The following is a 26,215-nucleotide window of genomic DNA, read 5'->3' as shown; positions in this document are numbered from 1 at the left end:
GAGGTTCCCAAGAGCCCCCTTAAAAGTGTATTATAATGAGCCCGTGTCAGAATCTGCAATTTCCAAATCATCCCTTCCTACTCCACCCCCTACACCTCTCGAGTATGTTAGAAGAGTCAGAATGCTGTTCAGGTAGGAAACGAATCCTACACCCTCTCCCCCGCCCGCAATGGCTAATTGGGCGTGGACCACCCTCCATAAGTCAATTTGCCATTAGCCTGTCCTCTTCTATTAGTCTAACAAGATTTAGGGAGAGGAGGGGATGTTTGAGGAGGAAACACTGGTGAGTTTAAGACATATATATATAAGTTCCTAGGCTGAAAACAATCAATTTACTCCACTAATAGTCTCTAGTTTCTAAGTCTGCGGAGGAAAAAAACCAACAGCAATAACAAAAACCCAGCTGCTTTTCCCAGTACTGCATTACGAAAGTAAAACATTGGTTCAAGTTGCCATTAGAGGGCGCCAAAGAGCAAGCCCCGTCACCCCTCGCTCGACTTCCCGCAGAAACCCTCCCACCTTCCAGCTTCGCCATGCTCTGTAATTCCTTCTCTCAGGTAATATTTCCTGCTTATTCTGCCCCCATGCATTTCTATCTTCCTCTATGTCAATCTCTTATAAAAAACGAGGTATCGCCATGTCCCCTTCCTCTTGTTTTGCAACTTGCCCCTACCCGTAACCACCACCAAAATAGTTAAGACGCCGATTGAAGTAGTAGCAACCCCTTAATGATATGTACCTTTTGAATCAAATCACTCTTTCCATTTAGTAACATTGGTCTGGAAGAGGTTCTTTATGGGGGTGAAATGCTAGAGTTTAACATTTTTACGATGGAAGCCTGAATTTTTCATTAGTGGGTTTCTTTCTGGGGGCTCACAGATCTATTTCTTCAGTTTCATAGTAAAAGAAACACACCCTTGTAAGACAACTGATTAAGTTCAGTACCAAAACCGTCCAAAATAGAATGAAATAATGTCATTTCATTTCTGCATTTGTTAAATCTAAATTAGAATTTAATTCCAAAAGTTAACGCTTTCAGACTTAAATCTACCAGTGTTAAATGACTGCCACACAGGGTGTATTTCCAGATCTCTTAAAGGTCAAAAGAAAAAAAAAGAAAGAAAGAAAAACAGAATGAGTGGGGAAGAAAGTGAGGTGGGGGGAGGAGTGAGCTAGCAGTGAATGTCAAAGTTGGGTTGCAAGCTACTTACATGTCCATGCCAGATCAGGGTGTTGTCTTGTAGCAGTTTGATTGGCAGGTAAAAAAGCGAAAGAACGTGAGGGCTCCCTGAGCCTCTTGTCAGCCCAAGCTTGATCACTTCTCACCGGACAGAACCAGTTGAAGGAGCTTGCAGTTCCCCTCTCGTCCTTCATCCAAGGCACCGTGAATCCATTTCGGCTTTTCTTCCCCCCAGTCTCTCCATCAGCCTCCTGCCTTCACCCGCATCGCCTTACACCAGCCTCCAAGACCTAGCCTAGCTTTGCCACTGCAATCCCCTGCAACAAGAAAAATCGTTTATGGCTTAAAACCCCAAATGGCTGATTTTTTAAAAGAGAGAGAGAGAGAGAGAGGGAGAGGGAGAGAGAGAAGAGAGAGAGGGTGAGGGGGAGAGAGAGGGGGAGCGAGAAGAATGCACCCAGAGAACAACAAAAAAGTCAGTTATCCTAACACTGCTCTATCCCCCCACCGTACAGAAGAAGAATAAAAAAAAAAGCTTTATGTTTTTTCAGTGGGTATTCAAAGATAATTTGATGCCATTGTTTCTGCTACAGATGGTTCTTTTAAATACAATAACACGGCTCTTTGTGCAGGCTACCCACAATAAAAATCGAAAGCGTTCCCCTGAATAACCATTTTGTTCTCTCTTGTATGGGGCCAACAAAAGATGCCGTGAGGTAATGGGTTCTGTTTATTGAAGCCATAGAATAGGGGTTTGATAAAGATTTTTTTAAAGCAGAAGACCTTGCAAGGTCGGGCTGATCTCTTCATATTTTTTTATTAAAATATTTGTCCAATAGATTATTCCTTGGTGCAGCTGCAGGTTTCCTCCTCAATTCTTAATCAGCCCAAACATCTGTCTCTTTGAGGAGGCTTTTAAAAATCTACAATTGTATCATTGGTGCAGTAACCTTATCAAACCCTGAGTTTTTAGGCTCAGTACAGGCAAAGGCAATGAAGTTTCAATTCTATTTGGTCCTGGTGGGGTGAGGCAGAGGGTTGCGGGAGAGGAGATAAGCAACCCCAGATAGAGTGACTGAAAAAAAAATGAGGCTTTCCTCTCCCCCACTCTCTGGTTGGCCGTGCACAACTGTATGAGCCAGACACACAGATCACTGAGGGCTTCTTTCATCCCAAGGTGTTTCTCCCCATCTCTGCAAGACCCCGCCAGTATGCGCATGCTAGACAGGGGCTAGGCATGTTTTCTTAACATACTTGCCCTTTCCTCCAGTAAGGTCTCCAGTCCTGGAAAACCTAGGATGGGAGCCCAGTGGGAGGAGTGGAACAAGCTAAAGGTTAGTCTTTAGCACCCAGAAGGTCCTACTCTTGGCTCTTTTTGATTCATCATTAGCTAGCTTTGACTCACTAATTGCAGCCATGTGAGGGACTGGTGGCCACAGCCTTCCTATTACAGCACCCTATCCCCTCAGGCTTGCTCTTACAGCCACCTGGCTTCCTCCCTCTCAGTTCCACAGAGAGCCTCCGCTTCCTCTCACAAGGGAAGCCCTGCCACCTAGACCCCCCCGAGGTCTGTATCAACTCTGAGAGAGCCTGAACACTTGGCAGTGAGGGCGCTGTGGGGGACAGTGTTAGTTACTGACTAGGTTTGTCTACCTTTCTATAGGAATTAATGCCAGGGCTCTCTGGGCCTCCAATAGCCCAGAGTGACAGTAATCCACTTTCATGACTCCTGCTCTGTGTTGTCACTTGTGGCAAGACAATAATGTGGAAAAATGGCTTTAATCTTAAAAACATGTTTTCACTGGATTCTCTACCTCTGTCCTCCACCCAGTTCATTTCTCCCTTTCTTCTCATAAACCATTTTAAAGATAAACACACTCAAGTGAATCCCTCGACTAACTGATCTCAACTTCCACTTTCCCTTTTGGAAACAATTATGTTATTGGTTTACAATTGGTCTGGAGTCATCTAATAAGGAATTTTCATGGACTATCATTTAAACACCAACTAAAGCCTTTCCTATGAAGCTTGAAAAACAAATACATCAAAACAGAAAATTAAGTAATTTTTCCCATGGTTGTTTCTCAAAAATTCATTTTGTATCACAGGATAAAGAGTCCAATCTCAGTTAGAAAAGAATGAAAGTCAAGACAATACTAAAAAGTTATGTACCTCCCAATACTCTCTGGATCAAGAAAAATGTGTCTGTAAAAGTATGAGTGCGTTGGGGATAGAAGGGAAGTGAAGAGAGTAAATCAAGAGTGACTTTCACCAGAAAAGGCTAAGGTGGGTGAACTTGTTACTTAATGGTATTGTAGGAGAGGGTAGGGGCCTTATACAAAATTAAATCAATATTAGAAACTTCTTCCAACTAAAAGTGGAATGAGGAAGGGTGAATGTAAAATGTTTTAGCCAGTGTTTTCATAAAAAAGTAATCCACTGGAATAACTGAAGATCTCTTCCTGCTTCTTGTGTCATATGTATTTTTTGGATATCAAAACTTACAAAGGATGCTCCTAACTGAAAAAAAGCCATTTCCTTTTTTTTTTTTTTACAACAACCTGAAAGAAGAATCTGAACTGCTGTCTTCTTTCCACTGAGGGGTTTTGGGCTGAATCTAAGACTGTAAGATAGGAGTGCATCCATGAGTAGCCCAAGGTGACTAAAGGTGAGGAAACCTGAGATATCTTATTACTTGGATCTATTCAATCCCAGCCATAAGAAAGCTGAAAAATCCCTCAGTTGACCTCGCTCTCCTGTGGGAGATCAGGACGACATATTTTTTTAGGCAAGTCAGCAAAAGTTGTCTCAAAAACTGTAATGCAATGACATCCCATCTGACATAGGGAAAGGCTTCAACGTTTAACTAAAAAACGTAGAATGTGAAACGCAAGGTGCAGGGCCAAACTGACAAACTGTCTTGATAGATGAGGGAATCAGGAACCAGTAGTCTACAACTGGAAAGCTGCTTTAAAAAAAACAAACAATAAACAAACCAAAAAAAACACAAACAAAAGCACTTTCTGTATCCAGAGGGCAGAAACTGAGGTGACTGACCAGTGCCTCTCTAGTTGGAACAAACACACATCACCCAGACGATGCTGGGTTGTAGAAATGGCTTTCTCACGGGGTTGGGAAATTTATGGGCATTTATTTAGAGGTGGCTCTGAATTGGAAACTTTACTGTTCAAAAGCGCTCTGGAGCCAAAGCTGAACCCCATATTTTACAAGCGCAAGCCTAGCTGGGGAGATGTGGAGGGTGGGGTTTTCCCCTCACCCTCAGATTGGGACTTCGGTGAATAAATATCATTCAGCAGAAACGACCTAGATTGAGGAAGAAAAAGAGAAAGGGGAAAAGGAGAGGAGGAAAGAAGAAAGAGAGGGAGGGAGGGACGAAAGAAAGGTAAAGAGGGGAATTTACAAAAAGGGAATTAAGCGGGCTAATGGCAGAGAGGATCAGCAAGAGGGGCACCGGGACCTGTTTTTAAATCGCGAGTGCTGCTTATAAGGAAACACGATACGCACGATCAGGGTCTGGATGTTCCAGGGAGCCAATGACCACACACATCACGAGTTTCACACAGATGGCATCATGTCATGCTTTAGTTATCAACTACCGTGAAAGCTGTAGCTTCTCTTTCCTTAAGCAATCAATCACGCCCTGACTTTCTACCCTCTGCACGTGGAAAGAAATCGGACTCAGACGGCTCGAGTCCCGAGCCCTCGGCCTCCCGGTGCGGGCTCTGGGAGGCCGGGGCCGCCTCTCGTGACGCGCGCGCTCCTCGCCCTCCACTGGCCGCCCGACTGTGGGGAAGCGAGGCTCCAGCAGGCGCAGCGGCGCCAGGTCCGAGGGGGCGATTGCTTCCCACTTTCTGCGGGAGGTTCAGAAACGCGGGTGCTTTTAAATACACCCGGGTATTATGAGCATGTAATCTGGCCTAACACGATTGAATTATTCACTTAGTGAAAAAACAAAACGACCCGACACCCCACTTGACGCGCACTTCGAAGAGGCCTGGGGCCGCGGCGGGGCCGACGCCCACGCTGAACGCGACCTGTCCCAGGACGTGGCTTAAATTCAAACTCTAGCTTCGAACCTTTAGCCCGAGAACGCGCGCGCGCGCGTGCGAAGAGACCTGGAAACCTCATTTTTCAAAGCCTCTAGAATAAACTTGTCAGCCTGCTCGCCGCCTCTGTCCTTCCCTGGGTCTGTGGAAACCCGAGGAGACACGGGGGCGGAGGCCGAAAGTATCTTGAGGGATCGGGCCCGGCTGGGTGGGTCGGCCTTGTCCAGTTTCGCTGGAGTGGGGAAGCGGAGGCGCGGGCCGGCGGGCTGGGCTGCCCTGTGCCCCCAGGAACTGCGCCACCACCCGGCCGTGTCCGCCAGCCCCCTTCCGTGCGCGTCCGGCCCCCTGGCCTAGCGCGGCTCGGGCGCGGCCCTGGCTCCGAAGGAGGCTGAGGCCCCTCCTCGGAGCGGTACTGGCCCAGTGAGTCGAAGCCCGGGCTTTCCAGGCCCCCCTTCCCCACGCGCCTTCACCGGCTCGTGGGCTGCTCCGAGGCGCAGGCGGGCGGCCAAGATCTTGCTGACTCTAGACTCAAATGCGGAAATGAATTTGGAACCGTCTGTTTTTCCGGGTGCACAGTGTGTCCAGTTGGGTTCGTTCCCCGTACCCCGTGGGCGAAACGGCGAGCCCAGGAGAACCTCTCTGGAGGGCTGGATCGTGGTTCCCTGGAGAGCGGGGAGGGTTCGGGGGTGGAAAGTCAGGAACCGAGATTGGGCCAGCAAGGGACTGGGAGACCCTCTCAGAGGAGAGCGGCTCTCAGGTCAGGAGCCACGGACCTGGAAACCTGAGGTGGGGAAGGTGACAGTGCAGGCTCGCTTGGCGGCCTGTCTGCTAAGTGGCCATGTACCTAGCCAGCATGGCCTGCCTTCTCACCCTTCTCACACTTCTGGAGCTCTGAGGCTCCCTCAGTCTGTTTTATGCTCTGGGACCTGACAACAGGGACTAGAGAAGGATGTAACTAAGTGGAAATTTAGAGGTAGAAGCAAGGCCTGTGGAGAGCCTTTAAATCCATTTAAATTCCTTTGTTATATACAAAATGAAGTTATACGTACAATCGTGTTTTGTCTTCATGTGTTAAAAGTATTAATTTTAAAATGCTAAACACTTAAAATATGCCACAAATTTTGTCACCCTTTTTTTTTCCAGTTTCTTAATTTAACGATATATCCAGTGTTTCAATAAATGGAAATATCTCTGATCTCTCAACCTCTGAATAACAGGTTACTGGAGAGAGGGGAAGGGACCATGGATATTTGTCTGGTGTTTCTCTGGCATATCCTTACCAGGACCATGCTTTGAAAATCGCTTCTTGCATCAATCTGAGATAAATTTACTAGTTTTTTGGGTAAAATATTAATATCATCTGTTGGACTTCAAGAACAATTGAAACTAAGGCCATTTTCCAAGTGTACACCTTATGCATATTGTAATTACCAGTACGTAGTTGGATCTGCTAGACTTCTATTCTCTGAACCAAAATTCACATGAGGCAACCCCATGAACACAATTGTAGACTCAGTGCAAAATCTGTACATAAAAGTTGGAAAAGATATCTCAAAGTGCAATGGTTATATTTTATTTTTCTAATTCATATGCCCAACAATAGGGAGCTGGTTTGGGTGGCTTACCAATACAGTCTTAAAGAGAGTAAGTATTATGGTGAATTTTGAGAGAAAAGGAGAATGCCATTTTGGGTTTTGGAGGTAGAAAGGAATTAATGATCCAAAGAAATTGATTCCACGAATTTTTGTTCATATCTCCCCCTCCAGCTCCTCCTCCTAACACTCTCCCTTCACCTTTGAAGAAAGGGCAACATGTCTATTTGCTTGAGAGTGAAAGAGGAAAGGAACCAATCTTTAATGAGTATCTATTATGTACCAGATACTTTCTCTTATTTACTTCTCATAATAATACTATAAAATTGGAATTATTATACTTCCCCTCACCCCAACGTCCCCTCATTACAGAATAAAGGAAGATCCAGCTAGGTTAAAGATCTGTGGTTTCACAGCTGGGAAATAATAGATATGGGTTTCAAATCTAGCTCTATAACTTTAAAACCCAGTCTGGTCTTTAGAATCTGGTAGACTGAGTCCCCATAGACTCAAGCAAGCATCACTGGTTGCCGACTGTTGTGGGTACAAGAGAAAAATTTGTTATAAACAAATTTGTTGTGGGCTTGTCTTTTTCTTCTCTCCTGTCTCTGGAAGAAAGCCTCTTAATTCTGGCTCCCCTTAGGATCTTTTGGCTACGGAGAAATTGACTGAAAGCAATAATATAAAAGTCTGTGCCTTTTTCCATACCAAAGTTGGGCCTAGAGTTTAAACTCAATTTTCAGATTATAGGTCTCAATTGGCGTTAGTTCTAAGGCTACCCATAGGCTGGCTTGATCCAGGTAATGATTTCATGAGGACAGACTCACATAGGTCAAACTAAGTATCACTCTTAAAACTCTAGCCTCAGAAACCCAAAGGATGGGAGGGAAATATAGTAGTAGCAGAACACATGACTGCTAATTAACCTTATTAACATCTGCAAACCAGTGAACATTTATACTTTTATTTTTTCAGGAAGGCAATTACAATTTTTTGACTTTTATTAACTACCTCCCTCCACCCCTGATAGTCACCTATATCAAAACTGCCCTTTAAAAGGTCAGTAGAAATTATTTTAAAACATTCAAATATAAAAAAGTATTGTTATTTTAATAGGCACTGTGAATAGTTTAATTTGTATCTTGTATTAAATTAAACATATGGTGAACAGGGTATAATAGATTTTCTATAATTTTGCTGCCAATGTGGCAACAGCAGCCAGTTACTCTCACCAGCAGACTTGTCAGTGGTTTGTTTACTAGCTTATTTGAATTAAAATAAAGCTTCGCTTCTGCTGACTGCACATCATTATCTATGAGACCATAATCCTGCTAGCAAATCCTGTATCTTCCAGAACTGGCTCTTTTGTTTGGGATTACTGAGAGCTTAGCCTATAACAAAGAGGAATAAGGCATCCCTCTCATCCTCATAATTAAGTGTGGGGACTAATTTAGAAACAAACCCAGAAAGATGTACTATTTGGAGTTATATTTCTTTACAGAATAGAGGAGAAACAGGATAGGCCAAACACCTGATTGTTAACAGAATGTTTAAACTATTAAGCAAGTGTACTACAGGAATCCAGCTTGTTAAAATTAAGAGCAACAGCAAATAAGGCATTGATGGCCTTTGCACGGGGCAGTAATTCTGTATGAGGGATCTGAAGGTATGTTTGGGAAGAGGAAGTATTAGGGTGTCAAGCTGGAGAAGATGTGCTGTGTACTTTCTCAATGCCATTTATTGTCTTCTTTCATTTTTCTAACAGGCTGCACAATTAAGAGTTATTGTTATGAGCAGAACTGTTAACATGCTGAATAAAAATAAAAACTTTTTTTATTCACTAGAACAAATATAACTTTGGAAAATTGTCATTGGAAATGGTTAACATTTTACTTCCAAGGTGCATAAAATTTAGCAGAAAGAAAATAATAGGTGATTTCCTGGCCCTTTCCATGGCTCAAAACAAACCTCCATGTATTCTTATAGCCCAATTCTATCTGTGTTTAAGGAGATAATTTTACAAACAGGATGTATATAAAAACAGCCTTCACAATCTACCATCCATGTATAAACTGATGTCTGTTTGTTAAAGAAGAGAGAAAACACAAGGGTTGATTTATCAATGTCTTCAGCATTAATTGTCACAGATGGGAATTCTGAGAACCTCTGTGAAACCAAACCAGACTCCGGCGAATTATAAAGCAGGTCCTTAGACTTTAAAAACATTTAGGCAAAGTGACAGTTCAGAACATCTGTTAGCCTTCTGTCTGAGTATAAACTAGATGGCATGGAGTGCACAGCTGTAGGCATTTTAGGCTTTTTTGCCAACATCTGTCACAGCAGTACAATAATATAGGTAATTATCAACACCTTATATAAACTGTTTGCTATTTTAATTTTTAGAAAGAGTAAAATTAGTGTTACAGTCCTTGGCAAAAATAATTGAGATGAATATAATCATCTTTATCTAAAGATGAATAAATGATCTGATCATTCTTTGAAAAGCACACATTTTAAATATTTTCTGCAGCCAATATGGGTATTATATCATTTTTAAAAGCAAAAATTGTAAGCGATCTTGTTTTTGAAAAATAAAAAAAAAGACAAACCACAAGCCAAAGTAATTTAAGGGAAAAAGAAGAAAGAGGCCAATAATTTGCTATCCAGAGTAACCAAAGGTGATATGATTTGTGGTAAAAAGATAGCATTTGTTAATACCACACATTGTGGCATTGATTTCATCTTCATAAAAATTAAAAATTCCTTTTATAATATCATTATAGCACAATCTATAGTGGTGAATTATGTTAAAAATTGCCTTCCTCCTCTATCTCCTCCTGGTCATAGAATTTTTGCAGAAAAATGGCAAATAAACCTGTAACTCATATCCTTCCACCTTAGTTAATTTGAAAAGCGCTAGCTCCCCATATAAGTCTAAGGACCCTTTATTCCATTAATACCACCTGGATATGAATCATCTACAGTGCATGTCCTAAGGTACTGGGCATTATTGTCTCATACCTGATTCTCTTGACCTATTCCATAGTTGTTTTCCAGTCTAAAGGACTCAAAGCAGCAAGACTATATTCCTAAGCACCTGTTCTGGGGAAGATGCCAGTCAATAATGTCTTATTGAAAGACCAGGTCCAGCGAGAGGAAATAAAGGAATTGAGCTGCAGTTGGATTTCATCATCTAAACATGCAATGTAATCTTAACCAATTCATTACACACCCCTTTTGTTTCCACTACAAAAGGGATGTTACCTTTGTCAGAGGTTGTAATTCCAGTATGTTCAAGCAAAGACAAGGGAGAAATTGGAAAAGTGCTATCAATTCTATCCACAGCCAGGAAGAGCCATAGGGTCAGAAGGCCATTGTCACTACCCCATGTACAGTTCAGACTAGACCACAGATAGCTGAAGTTTCCATTGCACTAGAAAGGTATAATAAAGGAGAATCACAGAAAATACTGAATAAGAATCGGAGTAGGAAATCATTTTTGAATATATTTGGCTTAACACATATGAAGTTGAACCAAATGGTTGTCTCTCTTTGGGCAATAGTTGTGGATGCTTAAAAGTATGCTTTCTTAGAATAATCTTGTGGAGGAGGCAAATTTTATTAATAGGAGGTCAATATGGCAAAAACAATGAATCACAAATTTCAGCATTCATAATCTAAAGGTCAACAAAGAGTTAAAGGGGAAAGAGAAGGAGGAAGTAAATATAGCTACAAAGGGCAGACAGCTTGGCCCAAAAGGAAGGATTAAGAATGAAGAAGGTGACAAAAAAAAGGAAAAGAAAAAAGAAAATGTGATAGATACTGACAGAGAATAAGGCCATCTGAGAGGGTGGGGGAGGAGCAAAGGAGGATATTGATTACCAAATGGAATATTAGGGACCAATTTAAAATTTAGGGACTGTGAGTGTTAATGCTTCCTAAAGAGTGTTCCCTTGTAATAAATGCGTCTTAGAGAAACATTTTAAAATAATACGTTAGTGGTATGGTTTTGAAGCCTGTTCAAATGGATTCACTTGATACTTCTCAATGTTGTATTTCTTTACCAGTGAGGAAAACTCAATGTATTTTGAGGTCTAGTAAAGGGGGAAAAAAAGAAAGTAAACCATTTTCCAAACAACTTGGAAAATATCTTATTTTAATAATGAATTTGACTCCTTAAGGACATTACTTTTTTTCATCTGGTTTTAAATATTTGGAGCAAAGTAATGAAATAAGGATATCTGCAAATATTAGATATTTGAGTGAACTTCAAAAATCATTCTTTACTAAAGTTAAGCTTATAAGAAAATACATATTACTTTAGAGTTTGCATTGTGAATTTGAAAGTACACTGTCTGTAAATCTCTCTCCTTGATTGCTTGGCACTCTTGGATTGATAGGAATATTACTTTGTTAGGGTCCACTTTACATTGTGAAAATTATTTGCTAGAAGTCAGAGCTAGGAAATCCACCCTCTGAAACACACACAGTTTGCAGTCAGCGTGCTCTCATCTTCTACCCTCTTTTGTGCTATCGCCTCCCCCGGCTTGTGCCTACTTCCCTCATCTTCTTTCATTAAGTGTCTTAATCCAGGCTGATCTTTCCTAGGTAGTATCCTAGGCTTGCCCCATCCTTCAGCTTTTCAAAATCTGAAACAAATGGCTAGTAGATGGATTCACCAAAATATACTGATGACTGATAACAATGTGCTTTTTCTTCAAAGTTACTAGCCTTATGCCATAAGCTTTTGAAAGAGCGGGGTTGCAGATCTTGGTCATTTTTGTATCCTCTGTATCACTCAACAAAATGCCTTCTCCATAGCAAATACTCATTAACTTTTAAGTGAATATTTGTCGAGTTTTGTTTTTTTCTCCCTAAATCTAGTTGTAAATCACTAAGTGAGAGTATTCTTTAATTTTTTTATTTTAAAATTTTGGTGACTTATATTTTAAGTTCCACTAGCTAGAGATACAGTGGTCAGGTAGAATTGAGCCTTCAAAAGTAACACTATTTTTTTCCCTATTGATGTTTATATCAGCATAGTAAAGAGAAATTATAAAATGAAGATGTAATCTGTAATACTACTACCTTCACGCCACAAATAACATTTCTATATTCCCTCCTGATCTTTGGCCCACAAATACTTAAAAATTATATTTATTTAATACATTTATTTTTATGTTTATTTAATTTTACTGTGTTTTGAAATTGAATTTGTCAGTAAGGGACACAGCATTACTCTAAATATTAAAATTTCTAGTGGTGGAATTTTAGGTCTCCACAAAAAGTCTGAGAAAGACATTTTTGGAATGGGGAGATCTTTTCAGAATTTTCTGTCAAACTAATACAAGGCCAGTGTCCAAATATAGCTAATCTTTTATGATTTAAATCATAGGATCTTCAGTTGTAGAAGGGGAAATTGGAAGCATGGAATTTTGGGGACTTAAAGTAGTCCTGAGAGAAAGAAGATCCAAACTGGGAATTAATAGTTGGTATTAGCTCCCATTTTAACTGTTGCTAACTAGAGGTATTTATCTGTCCTTCCTGGAGTCCATTTAGGTAAAAAAAAATCCCAGATCTCCAAGTTTTTCTGTCCTTATTACAAATATATTCCTCAAAATAGTTTTGTCAAAAGGGTTTGGATGTGTAGGCCATATTCACCAGCATGGAAAAAAATTAATTTTCCTATTATCAATTCAATCAGCCACTCCTACCATCATCCTTGCAGGCAGCCCAAAGTCCTTCACAGAAGAAACACCGGAATGTTTTGTTAATCAAGGGATCATATTGGACATTTTCAAGTGTAATGGAATTAATATTTTTACCACTATAGAGCCAAAAAGATTTGGAAGAACTGCCACAATGCAGAGTTTAGCCTTGAATGTCCATTACTATCAAATACAATGATTAGAAGAATACAAAAAAGTAGTTGATTAGAAATATGCACTTGAATGCAGCCCATTTCTCTCCTTTCCCATACCCTATTATGACCTTAATATTCACTGTGGTACTTATATATTTAATAAGTAGTGATTCCCTTTAACATACACAACACACACACACACACACACACACACACTACACATTCCTAGACACCCAATTGCAGGAGGCTAATTTGTTATGCAGTGCAGTTTAATCAACCATTTTTTCTTTAAGTAGGATGGCATTTAGAGCATTTTTCTTTCCTAACGTGAAACCAAAATCTTACAAGGCTGCCACCAATATGTAATATTGTCAGTCTAAACATAGAAGGAGATTGCTTCCTTTTGAAGCGCTAGAGTTCATAGGATCACAGAGCTAGATCTTCTGGAATTCTCTGTATTATAATTCAGCTTATCCCAAAGAGGCCAGGAAATCAGGCCACAGGCCAGGCAGAGAAAACTGTGCTACATAGAAAATGCAGAGCTGATTCCCATCTTGCACCTGCAGAATCTGCTGTCAGCTGTTCAATTCTAAGTTCTGTGGCTTTTCCCAATTCCTGCTTGTTGGCTGTCTAATTTATTAACTCCTTAATATCTGCAGCAAAGACAGCACAGGCAAATATTTATGAGACCGAGAAAAACACACAAAAATGAAAGGGTGATTGAGGAGGCTGACTGAATTTTGTCTTTACTTCAAAGTCTAAGTGGTCATTGCTGAGAATTGTTTCAACAGCTGCACATAGTCCAGAGTAGCATCTCAAAATTCAGCCTTGACTTCCTAGCCCAGGCCATTCATTCTACCTTCACCAGCCAGCTAGCCATTCAGTACATCATCCTCATTTTATGTTGCAGGCAAAAAGCCAACAAAAATATGGTCACCTTTAAAAGGCTTTTAAACAGTGAGCACCTCCCTCCTTTCCCAATTGTTCCTTGCTTTTCACATTCCTAGTTAATAGGTTTTTAAAGCAGTTTCCCCAACTCTTTTCCTGCCACATACTGTCTTGCCTAGCATCTATGCAGCAAAAGGCTGTTCTTCAAGAGGCTTTTATATCCATTGTACTTCTTTGTGCCTTTCAACGGCTAACTCTTCAGGTAGGGGCTAGGTTTCTTGTTTAGCATATTTTGCATGTTCCAAGCCATTTACAGCAACTACTGCAAAAGTGAAGATCAAAATAAAAATAATAAATACAGTCATTTTACATGAAGCTTAGGGGTCATGTCTGCAGTTTTCTATTTGCAAAGGTATCTCGTAAATATCTAACAAGAGGAATACTTTCAGGGAGTGCACCATTTTGAGTTTACACGTAAAGGTTAATATAAGGTTTATTTTCTTTTTATGAGAATTAAAGTTCCCTGGTAAGTCTTGGGGCTTTAACTTTTTGAAACACTGATACACTATCAGGCTATTTGGAAATCCTTCTCCTTTGCCTGATCTTATCAGGAGAAAAAAACAAGAAAAGGTTGCAAATCATGGGCACTAGAACACTTGAATATCGACAGTTGGTAAGGAGCTAAAGGTCTACATTTACATTTTTCTTTTAACAACTATTTAACAAGTATTTCTATTAACAAGTATTGTCTGCTGTGTGCCAGGAATTATGCTTAGGCATGAAATGTAAAGATCAATAAGAAATAATTTCTGTCCTAGATGAAACTCACAGTCAAGTGAGAAGAAAGCAAATAAGCTATTAATTAAATGTATATTTTGAGAAATAATGCTTTGTGGCTTTGCTTGAAATTAAAATGATTTGTTTAGCTCAGAGATAACAAATCTAAGGTAGGTAAATATGCTGCTAAAACTTGAAGTAAACAAGCATTTTCAGTCCTGACCACTGAAAATAATAATGACTAGCATTCCCTTTTAAAATACTGTAATTACAATTGGATATTCTTTTTCAGGCCCTGCAATGCTGTATGCTTTATCTTCCACATTGAGACCAGTGATCTCATATGTTGCCAAAATGAATTGAAGGTTTCCAAGCAATGAAACCATTATAAATTATTCAAATACTTAAGTCTTATAATATGTTCTTTCTTCCTGGCTTTGTCCAGTGGGTGATATTTTACAGTAAGTTATAGAAAGCTAGATTAGTGAAGCCATTCAAGGATGAAACTGTCACAAGTTTTTTTCTCCTCTGTGCTACTGCTATGCCTGGAACAAACTTTACATTTGAATTATTTTCCTATCGTTTGTTTGTAGTTCTTTCTTCTCTTTAAAGAAGGGATCATACATTTATGCTTTATGATATCCCTCATGCCTAACATAGTGCTTGGCACATAGTATAGGATTATGAATGAATGAAGGAATAAATAAACAAACATGTTTAAGCTTTTCTTCATATGGAAGTAGAAAACAGATCTACTCAGCCACCTGTGTCACTCTATCTCTATCTTTAACAACACATCTTTTTTATTTTATACATAATACTTCATAGATTAGCTTCTAAGATGAGCTGGTTACTCAATATGTTCAACTTCTGATATCCAGAAGTATCATATTTATTTTTTATTTTCACTGATTATTTGTAAAAATACAATTAACATAGTTTTGTTAAGATAGATTCGGATGGTGTATTTAAGGAGGAAGTAACCACAAGAAGTACTTCAGTAAAAGGGCCAATAGACTGAGTTTTTTGTTTGTTTGTTTGTTTGTTTGTTTTTTGAGACGGAGTTTCACTCTGTTGCCCAGGCTGGAGCACAGTGGCGCTATCTCGGCTCACTGCAAGCTCCGCCTCCCGGGTTCACGCCATTCTCCTGCCTCAGCCTCCTGAGTAGCTGGGACAGGCGCCCGCCACCAAGCCCGGCTAATTTTTTTGTATTTTTAGTAGAGACGGGGTTTCACTGTGTTAGCCAGGATGGTCTCGATCTCCTGACCTCGTGATCCGCCCGCCTTGGCCTCCCAAAGTGCTGGGATTACAGGCGTGAGCCACCGCGCCCGGCCGAGAATTTTTATTCTACTCTTACTTCCTCTTAAAGTTTGGCTTATGCCAAAGTCACACTTACTTTTGATTAGAAATTATACAATTATGGGTCATGCTGTGATCAATCTCACACCCTATGTTGAACGGAATATTCTGTACATATTTTACAGAATCTAAAACCTTTAAAAAGTCTAAAAATAAACAGATGCTACAGAATATAGCTATGCATGCATCTAAAAAGAAAAAAATCCTAAGAAACAAAGGAAATGTCTTCCAGATCTTTATTAAAAATGAGATATTTCTGATGATTTTTCATTTATTAATTTATTCAATGAATATTTATTGATCACGGATTATGTGAAGGGGGCTTATATAGGTGCTGTGAGGGAAAAAAATGAGTAAGAAATAGTCCCTGCTCTCAGAGAACTTTGAATCTGGTATATAAGATGACAATACAAAAATAATGTATTGTAAAGCAGAATATAATTAAAGTCTTACGAAAAGCACATTAGGGAGGTAAGATTTGAGTTGGACCTTGAAGAATGTAAATCTGCGGAGATGTGTGGAAGGTTTGATAAGCAGAGAAAACAGTATGATGTGCTAGTTAAGTTTTCTTGACTGGAACCTGGGGGACATACTGGGATGGGGGCTTGCATAGGTTGAGGTCACATAGTAGAGACATTTATATACAGACCATGAAGTCTAGACTTAAATTCAGGGAACACTGGGCAGTTATTTTTTAAATCAGAGAATAGAAATATTGTATTTTGGGGGAAGATCAGGCTGTCAATCTGTTAGATGGCTAGGTGTAAGGGGAGGAAAAACTAGCTCTGGGAAGCTGAGTTGGGAGGGTGTTATGAAATTCTGGGATGAGAATATTATATTGGATTTTGGCTGTGGCAATTGAAAGGAGAAGATGAATACTGGATGAATAGTGTAGCTATTGGAGTGTCCTAAATAGGAGTGATGAAAAGCAACAAACAGGAGTCAAGTATGGCACCAAAATTTTGGGCTGAGAAGAGGAGATTGGGGGTGTTGAGAATAGAAATGGGAAAGTCAGGTGGAAGAACTAGTTTAGTGGGAAATATATGAATTTGGTTCTGATCCTGTTGTATTTGAATTACTGTTAGAATGTTCAAGTTGGGGATAGCTTTCAGAGAGTAATGAAAATGGATGAATTTGGGAGATAGGTCAGGGCTGGAGGTAGAGATTTTGGAATCTTTGGCATAGTGACGATAATTTAAGCTATTCAAGGAAATAAAATCTCAAAGAGAGAGAGAAGGGGGGTGGTGAGAGAAGAGAAAAATGGAGAACCCAGACACCTACATTTAAGAAGATAAGCCCATAAGGGGAGACAATGAGTCATCAAAAAGATCAAAGGAATACTAAAATTGTGAAGGGTTATAGGGATCAGGAAAGGAGTTTATAAAATGAGGCATGGTCAGTAGCAACCAGAAATTTTCACTTTTTCAAAAAAGTTCTCATGTTAAAAACATTGTCTATGTTTCTTCCATATGTCTTTGGTGTTATATGTCTCACAAATAATGTTCTGTGTTTGAAGGCATTCACACACAAAACTATTAGTAATCATTAAACTGGAAGAGTGTGTGTGGTGGGGAAGTGGCAGTGTCAGATTTTCTCTCTACTAGTCAGGTATGTTAGTCAAGGTCCCAGGAGGAAACAGATGGCATATTCAAACTGAGATAATTCTAGGTTTTACTAAACCTAACAAGGGCTTAGTAAAGAAACTATTTACGAATATGTAGGCAAAGTGCAGGGAAACCACAAAAGATAATGTAGTATCCCAGTGCCAGGAATAGCAGAAGTTAACATCCCTAGGTCCAAATAGATGAGCAGAGGAGGCAATATTTGGAACTCAGAGAGAATGAGTGGTAGAGGGAGGACCACATGTACCCCACAGACAAGCACAACTATTATATAGCCAAGTGGTAGAGGCTGCTTCCTTGGCCAGGCTTCTGACTCTGGTCAAGGAAACAACAAGTCTGAAGGGACTTCCAGGAAGGGAACTAGGGACGTACATATCCTGACCGCACTCCCCTGTTTCTTGGATTTCTTGTTGGAGATTGGTCTAACACAGTTGAAAGCTAGCTCTCAAGGGAACATGTATATACATATATACATGCTTCTGAGGCAGAACAGGGAAGGCAAGGGTCTGGATTGGTAAATGGAAGATATGTGGCACAAACTGGATTATGTGAATTTAAAAACAAAGCCATAGTAACCAACATAGCTTGGTACTGGCATGAAAACCGACACATGGACCATTGGAACATAATAAAGAACCCAGAAATAAATCTACGCATTTATGGCAAACTCATTTTCAACAAAGGCACCAAGGAATGTACATTGTGGAAAGGACAGTCTGCAATAAATGGTACTGGGAAAACTGTATATCCATATGCAAATAAATGAAATGAGACCTCTCTCTCACCATACACAAAAGTCAAATCAAAATGGATTAAATATTTAAATGTAAGACCTGAAACTATAAAACTATTAGAGGAAATCATTGGGGAAATTCTGCAGGACATTGTTCTGGGCAAAGATATCTTGAGTAAAAAAGCCGCTGGCTTACAAGACCTAAAAATCACAGGCAACCAAAGCAAAAATTGACAAATGAGATTATATCAAACTGAAAAACTTCTACACAGTAAAGAAAACAATCAACAAAGTATCAAGACAACCTAAGGAATGGAAGAAAATATTTGCAAACTATTTATCCAACAAGGGATTAATAATCAGAATATATAAGAAACTCAACTCAATAGTAAAAACCAAATAATCCAATTTAAAAAATGGACAAAAGATCTGAATAGACATTTCTGAAAAATAAGACTTACAAATGGCCAATGCGTATATGAAAAAATGCTTAACAACCCTAATGATCAGGGAAATGCAAATCAGAACCACAATGAGATATTATCTCACCCCAGTTAAAATGACTATTAGCAAAAATAAAATAATAAATGCTGACGACTATGCAGAGAAAGGAGAACTCTCATACACTGTTGGTGGAAATGTAAATTAGTATAGCCACTATGGAAAACAGTATAGAAGTTCCTCAAAAAACTAAAAAATAAAACCTACCACACAATCTAGCAATCCCACTGCTGAATACATATTCAAAAGAAATAAATCAACATATCAAAGCGATGTCTGTACTCCCATGTTTATTACAGCTCTATTCACAATAACAAAGATATGGAATCAACCTGAATGCCTATGAACAGATGAATGGATAAAGAAAATAGGGCGTATATATACACAATGGAATATTATTTAGCTAAAAAAATGATGAAATACTGTCATTTGTAGCAACATGTATGGAGCTGGAGGACATTATGTTAAGTAAAATATGTCTGGCACAGAAAGACAAATATTGCATGTCCTTACATGTAGGAGCTAACAAAATTGCTCTTGTGGAGGTACTGAGTAGAATGGTGGTTATCAGAGGCTGGGAAAGGTAGTGGGGAGGGAGGAGGTTACGGAGGGGTTGGTCAACAGGTACAACAAAATACAGTTTGATAGAAGGAATAAGATTTCACGTTTGATAGCACAGTAGGACAATTATAGTTAACAGTAATTTGTTGTATATTTCAAAATAGCTAGAAGATTTGGCATGTTTCCAACACAAAGATATAATAAATGTTAGAGGTGATTAATATTCCAATTATCCTGATTTTATCATTACATATTGTATGCTTGCATCAAAATTTCACATGTACCCCATAGAAATGTAAAACTATTATACAGCCATAAAAATTAAAAAGTCAATAAAATAATTATGTATTACTTCTCTGATTTTAATTATTTTAATATTTTATTTTATTTTATTTATTTTTGAGACAGAGTCTTGCTGTGTCACCCAGGCTGGAATGCAGTGGCACAATCTTGGCTCACTGCAACTTCTGCCTCTTGGGTTCAAGCAATTCTCATGCCTCAGCCTCCCGAGTAGCTGGCATTTCAGGCGCCCACTATCATGCCTGGCTAATTTTGGTATTTTTAGTAGGGATAGGGTTTCACTTCGTTGGCCAGGCTGGTCTCGAACTCCTGACCTCAGGTGATCTGCCCGCCTCAACCTCCCAAAGTGCTGGGATTACAGGCATGAGCCACCACACCTGGCCTCTTCTCTGGTTTCTAAAAGGGGTGTGTGTAGGTGTGTATGTATGTGTATGTAACTTTCTGCATGGTTTATGCATTCACATCATCCTAATTTTGTAAGGTACAGCAGTATATAAAATAATAACTGAAGAAAAAGAAGCTATAACCTCCCCACCAAAAAGCCCCTAGCTTACAGAGTTTTCCAGTGGAGTTTTACAAAACTTTCAAGAGTTTGATGGTATGTATCTTATTTTATTTCTTTATTAAAATTGGCAAATAAAATTATATATAATTATGTACAACATGTTTTAAAATATGTTTACATTGTGGAATAGTTAAATCATGCCAATTAACATATGTATTACCTCACATACCATTTTTTGTGAGATAATACCTATTTTGTATTAATTGCTTCAGAAAATGAATAAAAAAGAACAAAAGAAAAGCTGCCCAGTTGCCTAGCTAATTTTATACAGCTATATAATCTTGATTCTCAAACTAGATAAGAAAGCCATAAACCCATTTCACTTATACATGTAAGTGCAATAGTCCTAAATAAAATATTAGCTAGCCAAAGTTAACAGTTCATGAAAAGATAACACATATTGATCAAGTAGTATTTATTTATCCCCGGCCGGGCGTGGTGGCTCACGCCTGTAATCCCAGAACTTTGGGAGGCTGAGGCGGGTGGATCACGAGGTCAGGAGATCGAGACCATCCTGGCTAACACGGTGAAATCCCATCTCTACTAAAAAATACAAAAAAAAAGTTAGCCAGGCATGGTGGTGGGCGCCTGTAGTCCCATCTACTCGGGAAGCTGAGGCAGGAGAATGGTGTGGACCCGGGAGGCGGAGCTTGCAGTGAGCCAAGATCACACCACTGCATTCCAGCCTGGGCAACAAAGCGATACTCTGTCTCAAAAAAAAAAAAAAAAGTATTTATTTATCCCAAGATTGAAAGGATAGTACATCAGAAAAATGTATCAATATATTTCACTTTAATACTAGGCCAAAGAAGACATAACATATGATGATTTCAAAAGACACAGAAAAAGCATTTTATTCATGATAAAAAGGCAAAATAAAATATAAAAGTACTTATGATAAAATTTACAGAATATTAAGAATATCAGGGAAATTCCTGGACTATTTACAAAAAAACTTATGAGAAAATAAACTGACAAGAATAAATTTAGAAGCATTTCCTTTAAAACAAAGAAGAAAAGAATGTTTACAATTTCCAGTTACAATCCATTTACATGTTTACCATCTCAACATAGTATTAGAGGCCCTGTTTATCTTTAAAGACAGGATAAAGGCATAAGTCGTGTTAGGATTGAATAAGAAGATATAAAAAATTATTATTGGTAGATGACATGTTTACCTATATAGAAAATTCTATTGAATCAACATTCTATGAGTACTAACAAAAGTTCAGCAAGATTGATAGAAATATACAAAGCACTCAAGAAAGCACTTTAAAAAGGAATAGCCAATTTAGTCATAAAATAAAAATAAGATACAGTATTATTATAAGAAATATAAATCTGGCCAGGAGCAGTGGCTCACACATGTAATTCCAGCACTTTGGCAGGCTGAGGTGGGTGAATCACTTGAGGTCAGGAGTTTGAGACCAGCCTGGTCAACAAGGTGAAACCTCGTCTCTACTAAAAATACAAAAATTAGCCAGGTGTGGTGGCAGGCACCTGTAATGCCCACTACTTGGGAGGCTGAAGCATGAGAATTGCTTGAACCCCAGAGGTGGAGGTTGCAGTGAGCTGAGATCATGCCACTGCACTCCAGCCTAGGCAACAGAGCAAACAAATATATATATATATATATATATATATATATATATATATATCTCCATACTCAAAGCAATCTTCAGATTCAATGGCAACTCTATCAAATTCCCAGTGGCAATTTTTACTGAAATGGAAAGAAAATTCCAAAATTTATAGGTAACCCCAAAGACAATGAATAGCCAAATCAATCTGAGAAAGAAGATACCTGGAGGCATCACACAGCCTGATTTTAAAATATATTGCAAGGCAACAGTAAACAAAACAGTATGGTAGTGGCATAAAGACAGGCAAATAGACAAATGGAACATAATGGAGAGCCCAGAAATAAATTCATGCAGATACAGTCAATTGATCTTTGATGAGGGTGCCAAGAATACATAATGGGGAAAAGGATAGTCTCCAATAAGTGAGGCTTGGAGAACTGAAGATCCACATGCAAAAGAATGAAATCGAACCCTTATCTTACATCACACACAAAAATCAACTCCAAACAGATTAAGGACAAATCTAAGCCCCCAAACTATAAAACTCCTAGAGGAAATTGTAGGTAAAATGCTTCATGACATTGGTCTTGGCAATCATTTTATGAATATGGCACCAAATGCACAGGCAACCACCACCACAACAAAAACCTAAAGCAAAAACCAACCAAACAAATGGGACTGTATCAAACTAAAAAAGTTTCTGCACAGTGAAGGAAACAACAGAATTAAAAGGCAACCTGTGGAATGGGAGAATATTTGCAAACCATATATCTGATAAGGGGTTAACCTCCGAAATATGAGGGAACTTCTACAACTCAATGCTAGAAAAAAACTAATAACCCCATTAGAAAATGGGCAAAAGACTTGGATGGACATTTCTCCAAGGACATACAAATGGACAATGGGCATAGAAAAAAAAATCCTCAACAGCACTAATCGTCAGGGAAATGCAAATCAAAACCACAATAAGATATTACTTCACACCTGTCAGGATGGCTATTATCAAGAAAACAAGTATTGCCAAGGATGTGGAGAAATTAGAACTCTTACATACTGTTGGTGGGAATGCAAAATGATGCAGCTGCAATAGAAGACGGCATAGAAGTTCCTTAAAATAAAGAACTACCATACAATCTAGCAATCCCACTCTGGGAATTCATCCAAAAGAATTGAAATCAGGATCTCAAAGATATATTAGCATCTCTATGTTCATTGCTGCACTATACATACAAACCAGGATGTGGAAATAGCTGAAATGTCCATCACCAGATTGATGAATAAAGAAAATGTGGTATATACCTAAATGGAATACTATTCAGCCTTAAAAAAAGAAACTCTACAATATGTAACAACATTGAGGACATTATTCTAAGTGAAATAAACCAATCACAGAAAGGCAAATACCATATTATTCCATTTATAAGAGGAATCTAAAATAGTTAGATTCATACATTGAAAGTGGAATGGTGGTTGCCAAGGGCTAGAGGAGGGGTAAATTGGAGTTACTAATCAATGGGCATCATGTTTCAGCTAAGCAAGATGAATAAGCTCGAGAGATCTACTGTAAAACACTATCTATAGTCAATAATAATGTATTGTACACTTAAAATTTTGTTAAGAGGGTAGATCTCATGTTAAATGTTCTTACTCACCCCCCAATAAGAATTGTAATTACATTTCAGGACAAATCAAGAAGGATTATTTGTTGTTCCTTTATATTTCTTTATCCATTCAACAAACACTAAGTGCCTCCCACAAGCTTACTATCAGAAGTTTACCCAAGCTGACATTGCATTCTTTCTGTGGCTTCTACTAAGAGACATCTTTTCTTCCTTATACAAAGCATAGGTGTTTAAAAGACAAAGATAAAAGTAAACTGCAATCCCAGAACAAGTTTTGCTGATGCTCCTCCTCCTTTGCATTAGCTCCTTCTGGGTGATTTAATAATCACAGCTATATTTTTCCATTTCTTTCTTAAGTGTCTTACTAAGTGTCTTCCTTATTATATAATTCCTATTAGGCAGTATGTTACTCATTTTTGGGGGAAAAACCATTGCTGAGAGTGAAATTGGTGTCACCAGATTTGCTATCTACTAAACCTCTTTTATTTTATTTTATTTTTTATTTTTATTTTTTGAGACGGAGTCTTGTTCTGTCACCCAGGCTGGAGTGCAGTGGCACAATCTCGGCTCACTGCAACCTCCGCCTCTTGCGTTCAAGAGATTCTCCTGCCTCAGCCCCCTGAGTAACTGGGACTACAGGCGTGCGCCACCATGCCCAGCTAATTTTTGTATTTTTAGTAGAGATGGGGTTTCACCATATTGGTCAGGCTGGTCTTGAACTCCTGACGTTGTGATCCGCCCACCTCAGCCTCCCAAAGTGCTGGGATTACAGGCATGAGCCACCGCGCCCGGCTAAACCTCTTTTAAATAAAGATGTGCGTTAAAATTAAATTTAAAAAATCCTCATTCTACTGTTTCCTTTAGTAGAAAGACAGCAAAAGATATAAATAAGATTTGAATAAGTGATGAAATATACTATGTTTACGGTTGGTATGTCGTAACCTAGTATAGTTACCAATTCTGTGTAAGTATACATACAAAGTAAATAAAATTCCAATACAAAATTTAATTGAATTTTTAAAGAACACAACAAATTCTGAAATTTATATGGATGGCTAGAAGCCCAAAATGTCTAAAGAATAGCATAAAAAACGATGGGCCAAATAGATGGTATTACTCTCACTCATCAGATATTAACACATACTATAAATGATGATAATGATAATAAATGTTGTTAACCCAGCAATATATAAATAGATCAATAAAACAGAATTGAAAAAGCAAAACAAACAAACAAAGAAAACAGAATTGAGAACTCAGAAATAGATCTGAAGATCAAGTTAATGTGAGGACTTGTTATATGATAAACATCTAGTGGCTCATGCCTGTAATTCCAGTACTTTGAGAGGCTGAGGTGGGAGGATCACTTTAGGCCAGAACTTCGAGACCAGCTTAAGCAACATAGTAAGAACTCATCTCTACAAAAGAAAAAAATTAACACTAAACATTTGTATCACAAAGGAATTAAAAATGGACAAGTTGTTTAGCATAATAGATTATGTTAGGATACATGTCTCACCATGTGAAGAAAAATACAGATTTCTAACTCACACAAAGTTTGTCTGTTGACAGATGAAAGACCTAAATGTAACAGATAAATCTATAAAGATGATAGAACAAAATATGAAATAAAGTTTTTGTGACTAAGGAGTGGGGAAAAGTTTCTTAAACAAAATCTCAAAAGCACCAACTATAAGTCAAAAAGTATGGCTGAATTTGGCTGCACCAAAATTAAGGAATTTTGTTCAGTGTGAGTAACATAGATAAAGTTAACAAACATGTTGTTATTTCCAATATTTAAAAACTAGCAGGGATAATATGCAAAACATGTGAGAACTTCTTAAATTAACAAGAAAAAGGAAACAAAAATAAAAATTCCTGTAAACAGTTCACAGAGGAGGTTCAAATAAATAACAAATATAACGTGAGTTGCTAAAGTTTATGATAAAGAGGCAAAACACAGATTAAAACAACAATGAGATATCACTTTATATGGATTTGAATGGCAGCAGTTAGAAAGGTGGATAATACCAAGTATTGGAGAGGGCTTACAGGTATGTGCCACCACACCCGGCTAATTTTGGTATTTTTAGTAAAGACGGGGTTCTGCCATGTTGGCCAGGCTGGTCTTGAACTGTTGGTCTCAAGTGATCACCCACCTTGGCCTCCCAAAGTGTTGGGATTACAGGGGTGAGCCACTGGGTCTGGCCACAAGTGCTATTTATTTAAATAGAAAACACATCATTCTTTACAAAACAACCATAACTATGTTTTAATTCTGTACACATTAAAAGATACACATCAATCTCTTTAAAATGGGCAAGTCTTTGATGGAGGAAAATAAAATAATTGAAGAAAGGGCAAAATAAAGTGAAGGAGAAGCATCTCGTATGGGCCAATGACAGTATACTAAGAAATTAAGGCCATAATTTAATCAACCTGCTGCCTCTGGGAATCTGAGGTTCAAAAACTAACAACAAGGCTGGGTGTGGTGACTCACAGCTGTAATCCCAGTGCTTTGGGGGACTGAGGCAGGAGGATCACTTAAGGCCAGGAGTTTGAGACCAGCCTGGGCAAAATAGCAAGACTTCATCTCAACAAAAAGTAAAAAAAAAATTAGCAGCTGTGCACGGTGGCTCACGCCTGTAATCCCAGCACTTTGGGAAACCAAGGTGGGTGGATCATGAGGTCAGGAGTTCGAGACCAGCCCAGCCAACATGGTGAAACCACATCTCTACTAAAAATACAAAAATTAGCCGGGTGTGGTGGTGGGTGCCTGGTAATGCCAGCTACTTGAGAGGCTGAGACAGGAGAATCACTTGAACTTGGGAGGCGGATGTTGCAGTGAGCCAAGATCATGCCACTGCACTCCAGCCTGGGCAACAAAGAGCAAAACTTCGTATCAAAAAAAAAAAATTAGCCAGGCATGGTGGTGTGCACTTGTGGTGCCAGTTACTCTGGAGGCTGACGTGGGAGGATTGCTTGAGCCCAGGAGGTAGAGG

The 26,215-nt window shown here is 38.9% G+C and overlaps 1 long non-coding RNA gene across 1 annotated transcript in view; it reads left to right on the top strand.

Moving 5' to 3' along the window:
* The first annotated feature begins 466 nt into the window (after positions 1 to 466).
* Positions 467 to 26,215, top strand: part of LOC134809506 (uncharacterized) — a 43,269-nt gene continuing 17,520 nt past the window's right edge. The window contains exon 1 of the long non-coding RNA XR_010155395.1: positions 467 to 557. This is a non-coding gene — a long non-coding RNA (uncharacterized LOC134809506). The remainder of the gene's footprint in view (positions 558 to 26,215) is intronic.

Source organism: Pan troglodytes, chromosome 2, assembly GCF_028858775.2.
Source record: "Pan troglodytes isolate AG18354 chromosome 2, NHGRI_mPanTro3-v2.0_pri, whole genome shotgun sequence".
Lineage (NCBI taxonomy): Eukaryota > Metazoa > Chordata > Mammalia > Primates > Hominidae > Pan > Pan troglodytes.
This window is presented reverse-complemented; position numbering and strand designations above follow the sequence as displayed.